Consider the following 19,811-nt stretch of genomic DNA (forward strand, 5'->3'; position numbering starts at 1 on the left):
CAACAACCAACAACATCAATGTACACGATATAAAACCACCCCTGCCTCCACCCTGCTCAATAACCCCACCCAGAACGATAAAAGAGGGTTTGCAGTTTCCCCGGGGACTCTTTACGGTGACAGACCTTGGGACCGGAGACTGTGGCCGTTTCTCAATGTCGAGTACACATGCTGCAGAACCACTATTTCAAGTATACTACGTCATAGAGTGGCGCAGAATGCTGGGCATTTAACATGCATTTAAACAGTCCTACTCAATGACGTAGTATACTTGAAATAGTGGCTCTGCAGCAGGTATACTCGATATTGAGAAACGGCCAGGGGGTGTTTCTCAATCTCGAGTAAAGCTGCTCCAGAGCCACTATTTCAAGCATACTACGTCATCGAGTGCCGCCGAAGTACTGTTCTAATATCCAGCATACTTAGAATTCTACCGAGCCCGGCGTACTTCGTTTGGAGACATTTCGAGGCTGCACATGTGTAGACTCCGCGGTCGTAAAATCCCCACAATGCTTTGCGCACGGACCAATTTCCCCAAATCTGTGGTGGAAAATGTAAGGCGGGTCCTCTCATATGACGCACACCTGCACACTTGCTAGCCTGTTCCACCCTTCGTTTTCCGAATGCTAGGAAGTATTCTTGCCTCGCTTCTGAAGCAAGACGCTCGGAAGACATGTGCTACCAAGCAAGCATACTCGACATTGAGAAACGGCCAGAGGGTGTTTCTCAATGTCAAGGAAGGCTGCTCCAGAGCGGCAATGGCCGGCGGTGGCCCAACCCCACATTCCCCTGATAGGTGGAGAGTTGGCCATATAGGCGGAGCACCACTTCTGTGACGGAGAAAATAATTCAAATCTGTATCAGTCTGTATCAGATCCGTTGCAGCCCCGTTTTTAAAGATTTGGGTATGGAGGAAAAGAGAGAGGGTTGTGTTTTCTGACACTTGGTGAGTTCCCTGGAACACCGGGGACACATATTCATGTATAAAAGACATAAAGTGCATTTTGCATGATAGGTCACCTTTAATATAACTCTTCGCGACTCTGGAGTCCTGCAGGAATCCGGAGGACAGTGAACAGGAGTGAGAGGGAGCACACTCCTAAAAAAATCTCCCCCCTTTATTTAAATAAACCTCTTACTGTGTGCGTCACTGTAATCTGAAATCAAACGCACTCAGTGGCTTTCTGAGTGTTACATCCCATCTGTGCTTTTCTTCTTGTGAGATGTAATTGTTTTAAATATTAGTAATAGCCTGCTGTCCTCCAAAGTTATGAATTCTCAAAATATTATATTAATGATATTTTTGTGGAAAGATTATGTATTCATGCTCGTCTCTTGTCCTGGGTGGCAGGGTACGTCACTTCCGCCTAAAACCCAGGAGGTATACGATCTAGCACTAACCGAGAACAGGTGGAGGTGAGTGTTATGATGTTAACTACTGCAGGGATGATATGACAAATATATAACAGAAATGTATATTGCTTAGTCTAAACAGCTTATAAAATACTAGAATCGCTAATCACACTTTGTTCACCCGTGTTGGTGTGCCAATCCAGCCTCCCGACATTAAGGATTCATATGTGTTTCTCATACTGACGTCAACCATTCAATAAAACGGGTTTGAACCATAGGCTGTATATATAAAGGTTTGAACGCCACACAAGCTCTTGTCATCTTTTATACATCAAATGCTTCCTGTGAAATGTTTTACCATGGAACAAATTAATATGCTTCGCCAATACTGAAGCTATATAATACGTAACGGAGACCGAGATCTACGGCCCCAGATATCACCTCCGTTACAGTTTGATAAAAAGGTCCAACTGATACTAGACTTTTTGCCGTTCTTTGCTTTGTGTTGTTTTTTGCGATTTTCAGTATTTTTGCTTGCAGAAAGAGAAATGGAACGTCAAAGGGACAAAGTAGAAAAACCACACAAAATGAGTAAATCAGCAAGTGGTTAGGTCCAGCTACAGCCTAAGTCGTCAGACAGACCGCAAGAACTCCGTGTGATGGTTCACGGCCACAGACGCTCGACTCGGCTTGGTGTACAGGCCCCTAAATAAATCTAGTTGACTCTGGTTTTGAACGGGAGAGCTACAGTAAAGTGGATGAGCCTTTGAATTCAGCCCATAAACATATGTGTCAATAAAGTGAAACTCCAGAGTTTCTCAATGGTTGATCTACCCTAATACTCAATACTCACACACACTTCCAGCCTCTCCGGTTAGTACACCACCAAACACACAATCAGACAATCTGCAGACGTTGCAGCTCTGCCTCTTGGTGTGAACGGCCCGGCTCCGAAGCAACATGTACTTTTGTGGCAGAGAGCGGCACTTTCAACTTAATGAGGCCATGTACTGCCTGATTCATTTACTCTAAAATACATGTTGTGGGGACGGGAGCAGTGTGTCATTAGAAATCACTTGACGGGCACCCAGAAACAGACACTTTTTCTTCTCATCGACACGAGAAAGAGATGAAGACAAAGAGAAACAGGAAGAAGGAGAGAAGAGGAGGAGGATTGAGAGGGGATGAGGGGTGTCAGCAAAAGTGTGAACTCCTGCTCCTTTGTGAACTTTGTTAAATTCACTCAGTGAGCATTCAGGGTCAGCGAGGACGAAGGAGGGAGGGGAATCCGCTCTTTCTCCGCTCGGCAGGGAACAGCTCATGCTTGACTGACTCTTTGTATCCTCACTGAGCCAATTTATATGTTCTTTCTTCTGTATCTGATTCTGAAAGTGTGTCAAAGCCAATCATTATGTTTGTTTCAGATATCATTGACCTCTGTGTGTGTGCGCGATTCCGTGAGTGCGTGGGTTTGGAAGGGAAACCTCTGGGCGTTTTTTCTCATGCACCGGCCGTTCAGCATCATACCCAAACCGCACTGCAGAGCCTCTCTGGGAAGCACAGTGTTGCTCGCCGATGTGTTTGCGCTGCATGCAGCTCCAGAGGTCTAATTATGCTCGGTTTGAAAGCACATACACCCCCATGTCAAAGGCAGACTTATATAAATCACACACAGTCATTAGTGGGAAAATATGCTTTTTTTCTATTCTTTTGAGGGCTTTAAAGCCATGACAAATAAAAGCAATAAACTATTTATTGTCTCAGGGTAGAAATTGTTACATCTCTCCACACATACAGGAATGGCATTTACGCAAACGAATTGGCTGTAAACGCTTTTTATTTGAAACCCAGGATATAATTAGAAACTTGTGGCTTTCCAAGAAAGGATAAGTATGTGCGTTTGAATGTGTGTAGTGCGTGTGTGTAAGCGTGCATGACGCTCTCTCACTCGCTTTCACTCCTTCATTATGTCAAGTAGCTCCCAAATATTTTGTGTCAGAAATAAAGTTCACATGGGGAATTTCACAGGTGGTCGTGGCAAAAATACATTAGACTATATGGTCAGGAAATATGAATCTGACGTGCACCAGTTGTTCAGCACGGACAGAAGCGCTGAGGTTTTCTGAGTGCAAAGTCTGCGTGTGACCTCATCTGAAAGTGCATTTGTAAACAAGACATTGTATTATGCATTTCCTAGGGCAAAATACTTTTTTTATCTGGGTCTTACTTCGATTTCAAGAGTTTTCATGTCGACTTTGACCATTTGTTAACCGTTAATTGAATGCACACCGATACAGGGTGTAAAGAGAAGCCAGAGCATATGCTTATATTACATAATTGCGTAATCTCACAGCTGAAGCAGGGCATTTAACTTAAAGGTCACATGTCATGGCCATTTCCACTGATCATAATTCCATTGTTGAGGTCTACTAGAATAGATTTACATTGTTCAATGTTCCAAACTCACATTGGTTTCGCATTCAGCATCTCTGTATGGTATGTGTATTCACTCTCTCCACTAAACGGCTCGTTGCAGCTCTTGCCCCCCCCCCTCCCTGTGAGCCCAGTGTGCTCCGATTGGTCGGGACCAGTCGGGACGTTGTGAATCGCGCTGAGCTCCGTGGAGGTGTTATTTCCTTGTTTAGCGATACACAGCGAAACACAGCCAAACTCACCCTGAGCACACACAAAGTCACAGCCGAAGTAAAAACAATAAGTGTGGCTTGATATTGAGTAAGAAAAAGGTTGATAAACGCGGTGAGAATGGGTCTGCAGAGAGAATTTCGCCGCGATCCCAACTGTGTGTTATCAGCCTGCAGCCAGGGAGGAGAAATCAGCAGAGCTGCTTGCACTGAGTGTGTGAGGAAGTCCGTGGATTGGTCAATTTGGACCAATCAGCGGGGGCTTAACGTAACGGCTCCGCGGACGTAAAGTAACGGCTCCACGGATTGGTCCATTTCGTTCCGGGGACGACATGACATCATGATGTCCCCGGAAGAATCAAATGGACAGTGACGTATCTCCAACGAGGCGTTTTGGGGAGGTATTTTCTGTTTTAGAGTTTTACTCGCTACATGGTGTACTTTGAGGGTTTTGACTCTGCACACCGTTTACATGCATAAAAACCTTCATAACACACAAGGGGACAGGTAATAACCGGAAAAGCATGACATGTCACCTTTAAGTATTACTGTGACAACGTTGTGTTCTTGTGTCTTGTTTATTAAGAAAACCCGGACACCTATAGTGTTGTATTGCAATACATAGGTTGCTCTTCACTATGTTGCGATTCTGACAGAGTAGCGTGTTTGCTGCCTCCAGTGGCCAATACAGTTTCCCTCAGGTGGAACAGGGACCTTTGAACACAGGTGTTGCTGTAAAGCCCTGAGTGTTTCCAATAAACTTGTTGAATGATCCAAAATGTTACTCTTTTAAAAGAGGCTGAAATTGATGCTTTTCTCAATTTTCATACTTCAAGAAATGACTCTCTCTCATAACGTAACATCAGATTTTTTTTTTTTTTTTTTAACTAAATGCCAAGGGTGAAAAGCAAAAAGATCAGTTGTGGCCATCACAAAAAGCTCAACATTTTGTGGTGTGATATATACGATACAATAACGATATGCTATTAATTTATTGTAAGATCAAGTCTGAAATGTAACCCGATCACAGCAGCTCCATTTGCAACATCAACCAAGGAGAAATATTAAGACACAATACTATACAAATAAACATTATGCACACATCACCATCAATGAAGAGAAACCTCTATCATACATTTGATCCGGAATTTAGCTCTGTATTTAATTTGAGGATTGACTGTTGCTTCAATCTTACTTTATTACGTTATTATATAATATATATATATAGTATCTTCTCCCACTTAATCATTTGAAGGAGTTGAAATGTCTGCAAAACGGGCACTTACTGTATAAGGGTACTTTTGGCTTATCCATATTAACACATTCATAATGTGACGGGAACATTAATCTAGTTGTGTCTCCACTGTGAAAAGTAATATAGTTTGTTCATAGAGCTTTAAGCATTGACATCTCCATCGGAAATCGTTTCATTTTCCACAAGGTTTGTGTGAACACCAGCCTCTCTCCAGCAGCACTGCAGCCTTGTAATGCAAAGCAGGTGGTTTGAGAACATGACCTATAGGAGGCAGCCCTTCAGAGAGACATTGTCCCAGGCGAAGATATTGCTTTCAGTCCCGGCATCTTTATTATAGCTCCCCCTCCCCACAAATCAGTCGATATGATGCACGCACTGAGCCTTTCCTCCCGTCTCCCCCCTGTCATCCCTTTGTCGCCGGACACCCACACAGCGTTCCCGGAACTGCGAGAGAAACCAGGATGTGACCGCGCATGAGTTACTCAAGATGAATCTGCCATTTAATGGGAAACGTGTTGTTCTCAAGGTCTTGCAGGGGAGACAGATTTAAAAGCTGGAGTGAGATTACATTTTCATTATTTTCTCTTTTTCCACTGCTGAAAGAGGAGCACTGTGTATTTACTTTACCAACCTTCACTGCCACCACCACATCACTGCTGCCTCACTCTGCTAAGCGATAAGCAGTGGGGGAGCCATTAATTTCTCCCCCCACACACCCTCACTCTCTTCACTTGAACAATCGGCTGAGCTCCACGTGCCCTTTACAGAATCACTGATGTTACATGTGTTTGAGTGTGAACATACACTAAGCACATACACTGAACAAAAATATAAATGCAACACTTTTGTTTTTGCTCCCATTTTTCATGAGATGAACTCAAAGATCTAAAACATTTTCTATATACACAAAATAACCATTTCTCTCAAATATTGTTCACAAATCTGAAAAAATCTGTGATAGTGAGCACTTCTCCTTTGTCGAGATAATCCATCCCACCTCACAGGTGTGGTATATCAAGATGCTGATTACGTGATTAGACAGCATGATTATTGCACAGGTGTGCCTTAGGCTGGCCACAATAAAAGGCCACTCTGAAACATGCATTTTTGCTTTATTGGGGGGGGTCTGGGGGGGTCCGAAAACCAGTCAGTATCTGGTTTGAGGGGTAGGGTTAGGGTTAGGGTAATGTTGTGAATCGAGTGGCCTGTGTTCGTCGTCAATAACATACGCCTGCCCATACCATAACCCCACCACCACCATGGGCCACTCGATTCACAACATTACCCTAACCCTAACCCTACCCCTCACACCAGATACTGACTGGTTTTCGGACCCCCCCAGACCCCCCCAATAAAGCAAAAATGCACGTTTCAGAGTGGCCTTTTATTGTGGCCAGCCTAAGGCACACCTGTGCAATAATCATGCTGTCTAATCAGCATCTTGATATGCCACACCTGTGAGGTGGGATGGATTATCTCGGCAAAGGAGAAGTGCTCACTATCACAGATTTTTTCAGATTTGTGAACAATATTTGAGAGAAATGGTTATTTTGTGTATATAGAAAATGTTTTAGATCTTTGAGTTCATCTCATAAAAAATGGGAGCAAAAACAAAAGTGTTGCGTTTATATTTTTGTTCAGTGTACATACAATGGGTCAATTAAAGGTCACATGTCATGGCCATTTCCACTGATCATAATTCCATTGTTGAGGTCGACTAGAATAGATTTATACTGTGCAATTTTCCAAACTCACATTGGTTTCGCATACAGCATCTCTGTAAACTACGTGTATTCACTCTCTCCACTAAACGGCTCGTTGCAGCTCGTTGCAGCTCTTGCCCCCTCCCCCTCCCTGTGAGCCCAGTGTGCTCCGATTGGTCGGGACCAGTCGGGACGTTGTGAATCGCGCTAAGCTCCGTGGAGGTGTGATTTTCTTGTTTAGCGATACACAGCGAAACACAGCCAAACTCACCCTGAGCACACACAAAGTCACAGCCGAAGTAAAAACAATAAGTGTGGCTTGATATTGAGTAAGAACAAGGTTGATAAACGCTGTGAGAATGGGTCTGCAGAGAGAATTTCGCCGCGATAACCAACTGTCTGTTATCAGCCTGCAGCCAGGGAGGAGAGATCAGCAGAGCTGCATGCACTGAGTGTGTGAGGAAGTCCGTGGATTGGTCAATTTGGACCAATCAGCGGGGGCTTAACGTAACGGCTCCGCGGACGTAACGTAACAGCTCCACGGATTGGTCCATTTCGTTCCAGCGACGACATGACATCATGATGTCCCCGGAAGAATCAAATGGACAGTGACGTATCTCCAACGAGGCGTTTTGGGGAGGTATTTTCTGTTTTAGAGTTTTACTCACTACATGGTGTACTTTGAGGGTTTTGACTCTGCACACCGTTTACATGCATAAAAACCTTCATAACACACAAGGGGACGGGTACTAACCGGAAAAGCATGACATGTCACCTTTAAAGGAATAATCTAGTGAACACTTATTTTTGGGTGTCAAACAGTCTCCAAAAAGGGTTACTCTGTGTTTCCTTGCTCCTTGATAGAGAGTCACAATTATAGCAACCAACTACGGTGGCCCTGAAGTGCAAGACACTACAGCATTTCAGAAAACACAACAGCATTTCACAAAACACTACAGCATTTCACAAAACGCCACAGCATTTCAGAAAACGCCACAGCATTTCAGAAAACACAACAGCATTTCAGAAAACACCACAGCATTTCACAAAACGCCACAGCATTTCACAAAACACAACAGCATTTCAGAAAACATCACAGCATTTCAGAAAACACCACAGCATTTCAGAAAACACCACAGCATTTCACATTGGACGGAAAGGGTATTCCTTTAGGGAGAACACTTCTTGTTTGTGATTGGACAGAGCCAGCCATAGAAGCACTGCTGTGATTAGTTGTTTTTGCTGCCAGTCAAGAAATGACGCTTCGTGATTGGTCAACACCCGACAGCGAAATATGTCCCAACACATCAGCCGTTAGCACACACTCAGAGCTCACAGCTCCTCATATCTGTTCAGAAACTGGACAAAAGTTAAACATGTACAAACCACAGACTGTCTGTGTCATGGCGAATACAGTCGCTGCTTTATTTATGTCTGTATGACGTTGTTGTGAGTGTGGACGGAGCAGCTACAGGTTAGTTTAGCCCAGGGGTACTCAAATACAAATCTTAAAGGTCCAAAATAAATGTTTCAATAAGACAAAGGTCCGTTTATTACGGTCATTCAAACTTTTAAACAATTGCAACAAGATTCTTAACACGAGGTTGCAAAAACAAAAATAATCTGTATGCAGCAGTTTTCATTGTTATTGTTTCTGTGCTTGATCCCTCAGAGTCGCAGTGTAAGAGCTGCACAGTTAGGAATAAAGGCAGCTGCACCCTTACCTCTTTCATTCAGCATTCCCATTATTGCTTTATAAATGTCTTGCCCCCTTGTGTGTCCACTGAGGTTCGTCAGGCCCAACACATCTTCAACAAACTCCCCCTTTGCCTCATCATAAAAACTCACAAACACCAGCAACTGAGCATTGTCAGTGGTGTCAGTGGACTCACCCACAGCTAAGGAAATGCACTGTGCATTTTTTATTCCATCACAAAGCTGATGAATCAAATCACCAGCCAGTATTTATGTTCTTCTGGTTGCTGTGCAATCTGAGAGGGGATTTGCTTGATTTGACCTGTTATTTCCTCTTTTTGTTTGCCTTCAACATGGTCTCCATCACTTCAGTCATGCATTCTTTTATACTTCAGTTATGATCCAGTGGAAAGTCCTTACCTACTGGCCTAGTTCAATCAAAGTTGTTACTTTTTTTTGGCTGGGCAGTGTAGTTTTAAACACCGTCTTATTTGACTTTCTCAGGACTTAAAACAGTTTTTTGGGGGCAGACCCCCTCAAAGAAAACAATATATTTACACACGTAAGGTCATCATCTTAATAGTTTTGTATGCTCATCCGTGAGCAGAGCATCAAGTTGACATGTCTATTACAGCTGAATGCGGCGATTACCATTTTGTTCAGCGAAACGCCTCACAAACGTATTAAGATCAACAGCTTTAGTGCGTTTTGATTCAATGCTGAGTACAGTCAAACTGACAGTCTCTTCTCTGTCATTGTAGACCGCAAATACCTCATTCCTTCAGTGCTTGGGTCCGAATGCTTCTCGTTTTGCGCCGTCCAGTTAAAAATGAAATCGCCGCCAAATCGTATGTCCACGCTCGCGCCAGGACCGGGGGAGGGGTTACATGACGTGCATCTTGTGCTGCATTCACTTGCACTCGGACATTAGAGACTTTCTCTCATAAATGTCCGATGAGCCACAACTTTTCTTTCAAAACAAAGCTGCCAACTGGGGTGGCAGCTGGGGTGGCAAGGCCTATTTTTAGGGTGTCAGTTGCCACCCCGGTAGGTGAAACTAGGCTACTAGCTACAGTACAGATGGAACTAGATGAGCTGTTAACTCTCGCTCTGAATTTTTTTTTTTTTTAATTCTCGCTCTGACTTAGACAAGTTGAAAGAGACACACACATTTCCCCCCCCCCCCCCGCATTGCGCGAAGACCCGCCCTACTGTGCCTCTGATTCGCAGATTGTTTGGGGGAAAAAAACGCTGACTGGATGCTGAATGTGATTGGACCAAAGCGTTGACACACACAGGTGGAACACAGTGGAACAGTCAGACATGCAGAGCGCTGTTTGCAGTGGACATAGCGGAGAATTTTGACTCGTTGCGAATCCGTTGTGGCGATGTCTCACATATAATACAGAGAGATCATACATATGAAAAGTATAATTTGCTCAGAGTCCGGAGACAGTGCTGGTTCGGTCCGGATCCGGACCAGAGTCCGTAGTTTGAGGATGCCTGGTTTAGCCTGATGGATCCGATTCCATTCAGAAAACACGCATTTTAAAAGCTTTTCGCCTGCCGTCTTATCTGCAGACTTGTCAAAGCGTTAATTTATGGTTTTTTACTAACCGTTATCAGTATGTAGTTACTTCGGCATCACTTTGAAACGTGTATTACAATTAAATCACGGTCAAATATGTTCATTTTGTTGTAGTTGGTATCTCCCATAGGATTTACATGGAGATACGCCCCGCCCCCTCTCAGCGCCTCTTGTTTGAATGACAGGAGCAAACACAGCTGACAGCCGCGGTGAAACTCGAGCGATTAGAGCGATGCGAATATTAGGTGGTCTACCATAGTATTTACATGGAGATAAGCCCCTTAAAAACCATGAATTAATAAAGCATTAATTCTGTGTTTACTCCTGTTATTCAAATAAGACGCTGGAGAGGGGGCGGGCCGTATCTCCATGTAAATCCTATCGGAATCGGATCGATCAGGCTAAACTAACCTGTAGCTGCTCCGTCCACACTCACAACAACGTCATACACAAATAAAGCAGCGACTGTATTCACCATGACATAGACAGTCTGTGTTTTTTATATGTTGAACTTTTGTCCAGTTTCTGAACAGATATGAGGAGCTGTGAGCTCTGAGTGTGTGCTAACAGCTAACGGCTGATGTGTTGGGCCAATCACGAAGCGTCATTTCTTGACTGGCAGCAACAACAACCAATCACAGCAGTGCTTCTATGGCTCTGTCCAATCACAAACAAGAAGTGTTCTCCCTAAGGAATACCCTTTCCGTCCAATGTGAAATGCTGTGATGTTTTCTGAAATGCTGTTGTGTTTTGTGAAATGCTGTAGTGTTTTGTGAAATGCTGTGGTGTTTTCTGAAATGCTGTGGTGTCTTGCACTTCAGGGCCACCGTAACCAACAGCACTAATGATGGATTAAATAGCAATTCCAGTTCCAATAAAAGTATCAAAATGTCCTTGTAAATTTCAAAAACAAATCCCATTTTCGGCTAAATAGGTCTTAATACAGAGTCTCCAATTTAACACTGGCTTGGTTAGGTGTTAACTGTGATCAAAAGCAGTATGTTAACATAAATACATGTATACAATATATTAGGTTTGCTTATTATGTGTTGAACCATTTACTTTGCAAAAATGTCGCTTAGGAGTGTTCACATTTTTTTTTTTAATGTATGTTTTTCTTCTATTCTATTTGACATTAGTGAGTCTGAAACCAACATTACAAATCCACAAGTGGTGAGTCTTTGATTCACAATTCCAAGGCTGACACAATTGATTCATGTGTGCAGATGAACTAATCAACAAACCCGTTTTGATAATCTTATCAAGCAAATATGATAAACAATTGATGGCTTTTGCTTCTCATATTAGATAAACTACTGCTTTAATCTGAGCAGAGAATTATATGCTATGAGTCTCGTGATGTAAGTTGAGTTAAATAAAGCAATAACTCTCGTAACTGATAATGAGCGTCCATTGTTGAACCATTATAGATTGCCTTGTTCATATTGTTTGTTTTGCTAAAAAATCAGGATCTGATAAATTAGGGGTTTAAGAGGTGGCTCCATACACCATCTCGAACGTCGAACATCATTGCCACATCTACATTTTCCTATACAGACTGTCAACCCTTCCACATATACGACACGGAAGCCATCCATTAGGCTATAAGGCTAGGTGCTGCAGGGTGCAGCTGTTAGCCGCCTTGAGTGCAGCAGCTAAGAAGCGTTGTGGTTGAAGGGCTCCACATCACAACCTAATCAGTCACCCACAATCCAAACAGCACATCAGGCGCGCAGGTTTAGCAGGCTGCAGGGTTCAGCCAGAGCCACTCTGCAGCTGGTGTGCAGGACATGTTGCATTTTAGCCCATTCTGGCACACACCTGCTCAGTGTCAGGTCAGGATCCAACGTGTGTCAAAATATACAGGGGTTACATTCATACATAATGGGCTGTGCTCTGGCCTTTTTTGGCTGAACTCTCTGCAGCGCTTACACACCTGTCCCTTTATTAAAGAAAAACAGAGTTTTTTACAGTGCATTGCCTTGTATTTATTGGGCTGCGTCTTTTATCAAAATCGACCTACAATTATTGCATATAATCATGTGGATAAAACCCAAATTGACCCATGATTTGTGCAAGTATGAATTTCCGTGACGTAAACCTACATAACTCGTTTTTTTGCAACTTGGGCGCAGCAAAACGTGCTGCTAACAACACAGTGTCATATTATCACCTAAGGCAGGGCTATTCAATTGGTGATATTTACTGGCCTTTTGAGTATAATGTTAAAAAGTGATTTACTTTTTTAAATAAATGTTTGGGCCAGAGTGCCTTTATTCCAGAGAGGGTGTTAAATTGAGAGATAGAGGGGAAGACAATGCCTGAAAACTTCTGCGGGCTCGGGTTTCGAACCCACCTACTAGCTACTGTAGTGACAACTCCTGTCATTGCATCTCTGCGTGAATGATTAGATAATGTCACCTAAATTAAATCAAATTAAATTATGTTGATGGTTAAATTAGCTTCACATGTAGGCCTACTGAGTTCTGAACTTGCCATTTAGATCTATAAAGGCCTTGGCGCTATGTTGTTTGATTTAACACAATATATGCACTCCACTATGCTGTTGTAGTATTTACATTACATTGCATTTAGCTGACGCTTTTATCCAAAGCGACTTACAATAAGTGCATTCGACCAAGAAGATACAAACCTGAAGAAAACAGAATCATATAAGTATATCAGGTTTCATAGAGCCAAACATTTCAAGTGCTACTCAACTGGCTTTAGATAAGCCAGTCCTTTATTAGTATATAAGTGCTTTGTTAGCAATTCTGTCGCTCGAAGTGGAGTCGAAAGAGATGAGTTTTACTGTATCTGAAGCTCTTAATATGAAGCCATCTTTTTCCCGGCCCTTTGCTTTGGATCATTTTCATCAACCGGCCCCCATTCCAAACTAATTAAATAGCCTTGACCTAAGGTTTTGGCTTCTGGGTCAGTTTGTAAGCAAACTGTTCCCTACTCACAAATCCAGCTGACGTATAGCAACATAAGCATTCATTTGTACCCCTAATGAACGTAAATCAATAGCCCAGCCTCTTTCCACCAGCTGGTTTTTTACTTCGTCTGTTTGCCATTTGATGCAGGGCAAGTAGTGCAAAGTGTCCAGAACAATAAAGTTGGGTACCGTCAAACAACAAGAGATGAAACAGGCTGAGAAATTAAGGGGAATCACATAACAATGTTCTTCAGGTTTGTCTCAGAGAGCGAACTATTCACATCAGATTTAGTTATTTCATCTTTTGTAAAAATAAGAATATTAATAGGATAGGGGTGTAACGGTTCACAGAAGTCACGGTTCGGTTCGTACCTCGGTTTGGAGGTCACGGTTCGGTACGGGTTCGGTACAACAAGAAAAAGCAAAAAACAGTCCCAAATGCATAATTCCAGGTTTGTTGTTATTTATGTTTGAACAGTAGTGCAAGTTTCAGTTTAAAAAGAAAGAACTCTGACATTTTGAATAATGAACTGTATTAAACAGTTAAAAACAAACCATACACAGTACACTCAGATGGCCATATTATCTATAATGGCTGATGTCAAACAAAAAGGTTTCATCAAGCTGTAAAACTAAAAAGAATGTCTTGAAAATATTACATCATAAATAATAAGAAAGTGTTTCAAGAGCGCAAAGTCGTTGTAAAACATATGCCAAAAGCTTCCGTTATTTATTTTGGTCTCTCGGCTCTCATGTCTATTGGCTTCTTAAAAACAGCGGGGATAAGCTGTTGAACTGCTGTTGTCTTTTGCCGGGCTCCGGTGATTGGCAAATCTGGGTGATGCCTTCTGATATGATTTAGCATGTTTGGCGTGTGTTCCCATTAGCATACTGCACTGCTATCGAACAACGCCGACACACCGTCCTCGTCCAATCCACCACTCGCACACTTCATCGTTATTGTAGTCCACAGGGAACCCGAAATGTTCCCACACAGCTGATTTAAAAGAAGCAGGTGGGTTCTAGCTCCTGTGTGTTATCTGAAATCGCCATACTAACTTTTCTTCTTCTTGTATTTTGTTCGTTTTGTTGTTGTGTTTCTTCTTGTTCTTCATTTGTTGTTCAAGGGCGGCTGGCAAACAGCTTTTAGGCGCAATACCGCCCCCTGGATTATATATAGTGTAGTGGATACTGCCCTGAATGACAGACTTTTTTCCCACTCGTAAAAAAAAAGGTGTATTCGTCGTGTGACTGCGTGTGCAGAACCGTGACGTCCGAACCGTGACGGTACGGGACGAATACGGATACCGTTACACTCCTATAATAGGAGGTTTGCCACTATCATAATACAGGATCCATTGACATTCACACACCTCCGGAGGTGACATCACTACACGTGTCCTTGGTTCAAGCCAAGATTAGACACCTCTCTGTGTCTCTATCCCCCCACTGTGTACTGCTTTTCTTCTGGCTGATCTTCTTCCTTCAGTCTTTTTCCATCTCATTTCACAATGCATTCCATCAAATATCATTTTCTAAACAACTCTGTGACCCAGCCACAGCGAATAACCTTGGATAAGCGTGAGAAATTGGATGGATGGATCTATTCTAATCTGTTTGGAGTTGTATGAACCACACAGCTGGCCTTTTCCTGCTGCCTACCTGCAGTTACAGTTAGACTTTGTGAGAGTTAGGTTTAAGATCTCAATCCTCTTAGTGAGTACTTTGCAGCGACACACTCTTTGATCCCATCCACGCTGCAGGGCCGCGTGGCTTTTAGAAAGCGTGAAACAGTGACTAAAGCGGCTGTGCCTGGTGAGCAGCAAGCCTGAAGACTTCTGAGTGGTGCTAGCTGGGTATGTGTGTCAGGACAGGAAGGAAGAAACTGATCCTCTTAGCAACCTGGAATTGGCCGACTCTCAGGAAAGTGTCACTTGAGTTGGTCAACCTGAGAGGGCCAGGCGTGATTGTTAAGCCTTGTATCTCCTTTTCCTCCTTTCGTGCGGCCGGCCGTGGGAGAACTGCTGACCTTAAGACAGTCGATGACTGCGAGCCCGAGACTGTGATCTTTCCTCAGTATGCTGCTAAGTATGCCATACCTGGCCTCCAGGCATGAGTTCAATCCGAGGTGCCACACTGCCTTTTTTGACCAATTAGAGTGAGCTTCTGCTGGGCAGGGCTCAGACCTCCAGCTGGGAGCTGCCAGGCATATCTAACTGCAGCCCAAACAAACGGCACAGACTTCACCACAAACACATCATAACATGTGTTAGAACCCTAACCTCTTTGCTTCTCCTTGCTCCCATATGCAGCTGTCTTGATTAAAAACCTAGATATAGTTAACTTTTTTTTCCTCCCTTCACATTTCTAGCTCTACACATTCCTCTTTCTGTCTTCCTCTTCTTGCCTCCAGATGTTTCTCTAACCATGTCATGCAGACACTGACAGAGAGCGGTCAGGCTGTGTTCATTCCATCCATTTATTGAAAACAGATATAACAGGAAGAGTTCATTCCTGTAGAGCAGCCCCCCATTACAACAATCAATAAACAACGGCTGGTTTTAAAAGCATGTGTGACATTTAACAGATTTCAATAAAAAATGCACCATTACCTCTATAAAAAAGGGTAACAACTTGTGATGTATAACTCTCACATATTATAGAGGGAACACTTATAGTTTCTGGAACATTTAGTCAAAAATCAGCACTTTGCTTTCCAAGAAAGTACAAGTCACTATGACGGCGGATGTGGAAACATTCAGAATTAACCCAGTTGGAAAACACATAAAAACTTAACAGGACTTTATTGACACAGTTGTTTACCTGCCTCATATCCACAGAAAACTTGAAGGGAAATTCTAACAGTTTCAGACACTGTTGGGCCTTGAACTTTCTGGAAAAGGACTCAACTGTCAGTCCTAACCTCAAAACAGCCAAATGAATGGGGTCTGAGGATGGTAGTTAACAAGGCAGATGTCTACCACCCAAGTGGGCATCCTACATATGGTTGTATCCCATCCTCTTTTCTCTACTAAAGTAAAGGAGCAAGCATTAGTATGAATAGTAACATTTCAAAACTGATGATAGAACTCGCAGATTTCCAACATCCATTAACTAATCCTTCAGTTTGTGTAGTGCAAGTTTCCCCATATTTTAAAACATGCTTTAGAGCTTTGTTGTTTATTAAAGGCTCCAAAGCAGTTATCAGCCTTCAGGAATGAACCGGCTTAATAAGCGTATCTTTATGTTCCCCCATGACGGACGAGACCTGTCATCACTGTCAGCACCCCGGCTGAGTTAAGGAGCACCAAATGATTTTCCATAACACGATGCTGGCAGCACATTATTATTTATGCTTTTTTTCACCCCATAAGCCACAGTCAACATCGTTCAACAAAATTGAATTTTAATCGTTCTCCATATAAGAAAAGCAACCCAACTGCACACAATTAAAGCAGTGAGACACAAAGCAGACTATGTTGAAACATTTGGGCTGCATTATGAGGATGTTTACAAAGTTGAAATGGGTTATGTTTATAAGAAAGGCCTTCGTTTGGCTGCTTTAAGGAATGTTTAATTAATTTCAAATCCGTCAATCCTTTGGAATGTGCTCAATCATGTACGAAAAAAGTTTTAAAAGAAAACATATGAGGAAGCAGTCAACAATCTTTTACAAACTAGTTGACAGTAAACATCTATTTAAGGTTTCAGAGAAACTTTTTGAATGAACTTTGTCTGCTACTACTACTACTATTGCACTGAGGAATAATTTTGACCTTTTAGTTGCACTCGTTTTTAGTTTAACCTTCAGATAAAGTGGGTTCATCAAACATCCTTTTAGTCACAATATACTGGCATCTCATAATAAATGACTTATCATTAAGTGAGGAAAAATAATGGAAAAATACATACTTATTTATTATCTCCTGTTCTTCATCAGATAGAGTTTGCTTGGTTGTCTTTTAGGTCTCACCGAGGCCACGTAAACACATGTATGTCTGTGGCAACAGAGCCAGCTTTGTCCATTGATGAAGACTGTAAGATGTGATTAGGCGCTTTCACACCGGAGTACTTTTCCCAGGAATAGTTCTTGAGATTTTGCGTTCACACCAAAAAAATCTGGAACTAGAACTTAGTTCATGCGAACCTTTTCACCCCTTTTCAGTCCCTGCTAGAGAGCAGGTACTTTCCTGGGGAGGAACATTTTCCAATTTCTGATTGGCTGGGCGAATTGCAAACCACGACCCGTAAAACTCCCAAAACATTTTGTGAAGCCGCCATTTTATTTGCTGGAATTAGCATTATTAGCATTAGCCCAGCGCAACAACGGAGAGAGACTAACTTATGGCAACACAAAATAAAACGTGGGAACGGTGGAGTGATGAGGAGGTGTCTGCGCTTCTGGCGATTTGCCCGGGACTTCGGGAGACTCCAGGACTTCGGGTGGCTGTAAACGGCGTGAAGTTGTTTGCGGCCTGCCAGTAAACCCCAAACAGAAGAAGAAAAAGTGACGTCAGCGGCTTTATTTGCCTAATCCTCCCTCAGGAAGTTATTTCGGTGTGAACGCAATTTACTAGGACAGTTCCGGGACTAAAGAGTTCGGCGGGACTAAGTACTGGGAACTAAGTACGGCAAAGTACTTGGTGTGAAAGCGGCCATTGAAAACTCTGGGAAATGCTAGAAGACCCTGACTTACGGCTCAAACGTAGTATCAGGGTCCAAACTTAGTTGTTGAATTGGAAATGATGAGTTAACTGTTTAATGTACAGTATCACACGTAAAAAGAGAAGAAATTCATAATTATGATAAATTATTAGCATTTTTGGGTAATTTTTCATTGAGTTGCAGATTGACCAATGAAGAATGTTGTGCCATGCTCTGAATATAGTGTATTCTATATAATAACTGTTACTCTTACGGTTTAAAAACAGCAGGACAAGACCCTCTTTAAGCGCATTGTGGTAAACGATAAAGTCCAATCGACAAAAAAAACACATAACTGTGCTGTTAAAATTCCTGTTATTTGTAAGATGGGATATGCAGGTCAGAACGTGGTCTGCCAGCGTGATGCGTGCTCATGGTACATGTATGGCTCACATATGAGTACAGCATATGTTGACAGCAAAAACATTTGCTGCTCGAATTACTTGCGGAGGAAGGAAACAAATAAATCTGTCCAGATCCTTGTGTTCCCACAAAACCTCAAGTTATAAAGTGCATTGTGCCAGTGTTATGTCGTGCCGTCAGCGTCTTTGAGTTTGCAATTAATGATTTACGGTCTGAAATGTGCTACATTGTGGCTATGTCATGCAGAGGAATGTTGACTGGGAGAGAGACTCTGTAAAGAAGGACAGATTAATAACTAGATCATATCAGTTTCCTCGAGGGGCTAAAAAACAAAGGTGCACACGCAAGATGAAGACAAGCTTGTTGAGTAAGACAAATAGTATCTCTTATTGCAGTTTGCTGAGACTGCAACAGAGGCAGGTTGAACATGTGGTTCGGGAAATGAGACGTACAGGTTTGTGCCAGCAGTTGTCAGATTTCATTTTGTCTTTTAAACTGTCCCGGGGCAAATTACAATACACTCTGTTTTGGAGGATCCCAACGGATGTGCAAAACAGGGAGAATGTTATATTATCGCCCCATTGGTTGACTTTCATCAAGCTATCTATTCTACGATATCTGATCAAGCAAAAATGTCATAAAACTTGAGAATGTCATATCCATTTAGGCTGTTTATGTATTGTCTGAAGACTGGTTTAGTAGCTGTATTCAGCCAAGGAAACAATAACAGCATATCAGGATGAACCCTATCACAAGGTGTCTTTTTGCTGAATTTGTTAAAACAACAAGGGCGCTTTAGGTAAATCCTACACTGGATACATGGGCAGACAATAAACAAGCCAAAGGTCAGAAACTGAATATTTCAGACAAGGAAAAATGCAGAAATAGAAGAATCAAGTCAAGTAATAAGAAAACTAATATTAGCCGAGTCGTATTCTTGCTATTCCGGGGTGTTTCCTTACCCTCTGCTTGTTTTTCATAATGCAGTCTCAACACTTTTTCTGCTTCTGTGGTGGAAATCACACAATGGCCGATACTGATTGCTTTATTTTCTCAGTGTGTACCCCCCTCTCGCGTTTGTTATTGCAGAACAGGAGGATATGCCGGACAGGGGGGCGATGCTGAGCCTGCAGAATCCGAACACGTATTTTAATATAATAATTTGAAATCCATGGGGTTGAAGGGGGGCACACTGGAGGGAAGGTGCCGGGGGTCTGGATGCTTGCCGGGGGAGAGGGATGGGAGTGAGGTGCCGGATCACCAAGTCTGCTATGTATGTGAAAGGTGAGCACTGCTTCTGAAACTGCTTGAACGAAGGGTTCAGGTATGCAGTCTGGCCTGCACGTGCGCGCTAACTGTGGCCGATGTTGGACATGTGCACCCCAACACTGCAGCTTTTGCAACCCGCAACAGTCAAGCAAATCTCTACGGCTAAACCCACCACTGAGCCAGTGGTGACACAAGTTATATGCAAAGAAATTATTGTTTTAGTGGGTTAATATGGAGGCCACCTACACACCTGCCCAGAGGAATGTTTATCAGTATTGCATGTGGGGGGTTCCACCAATGG

The sequence above is a fragment of the Gymnodraco acuticeps genome, unplaced genomic scaffold (genome assembly GCF_902827175.1).
Source record: "Gymnodraco acuticeps unplaced genomic scaffold, fGymAcu1.1, whole genome shotgun sequence".
Taxonomy (NCBI): Eukaryota; Metazoa; Chordata; class Actinopteri; order Perciformes; family Bathydraconidae; genus Gymnodraco; species Gymnodraco acuticeps.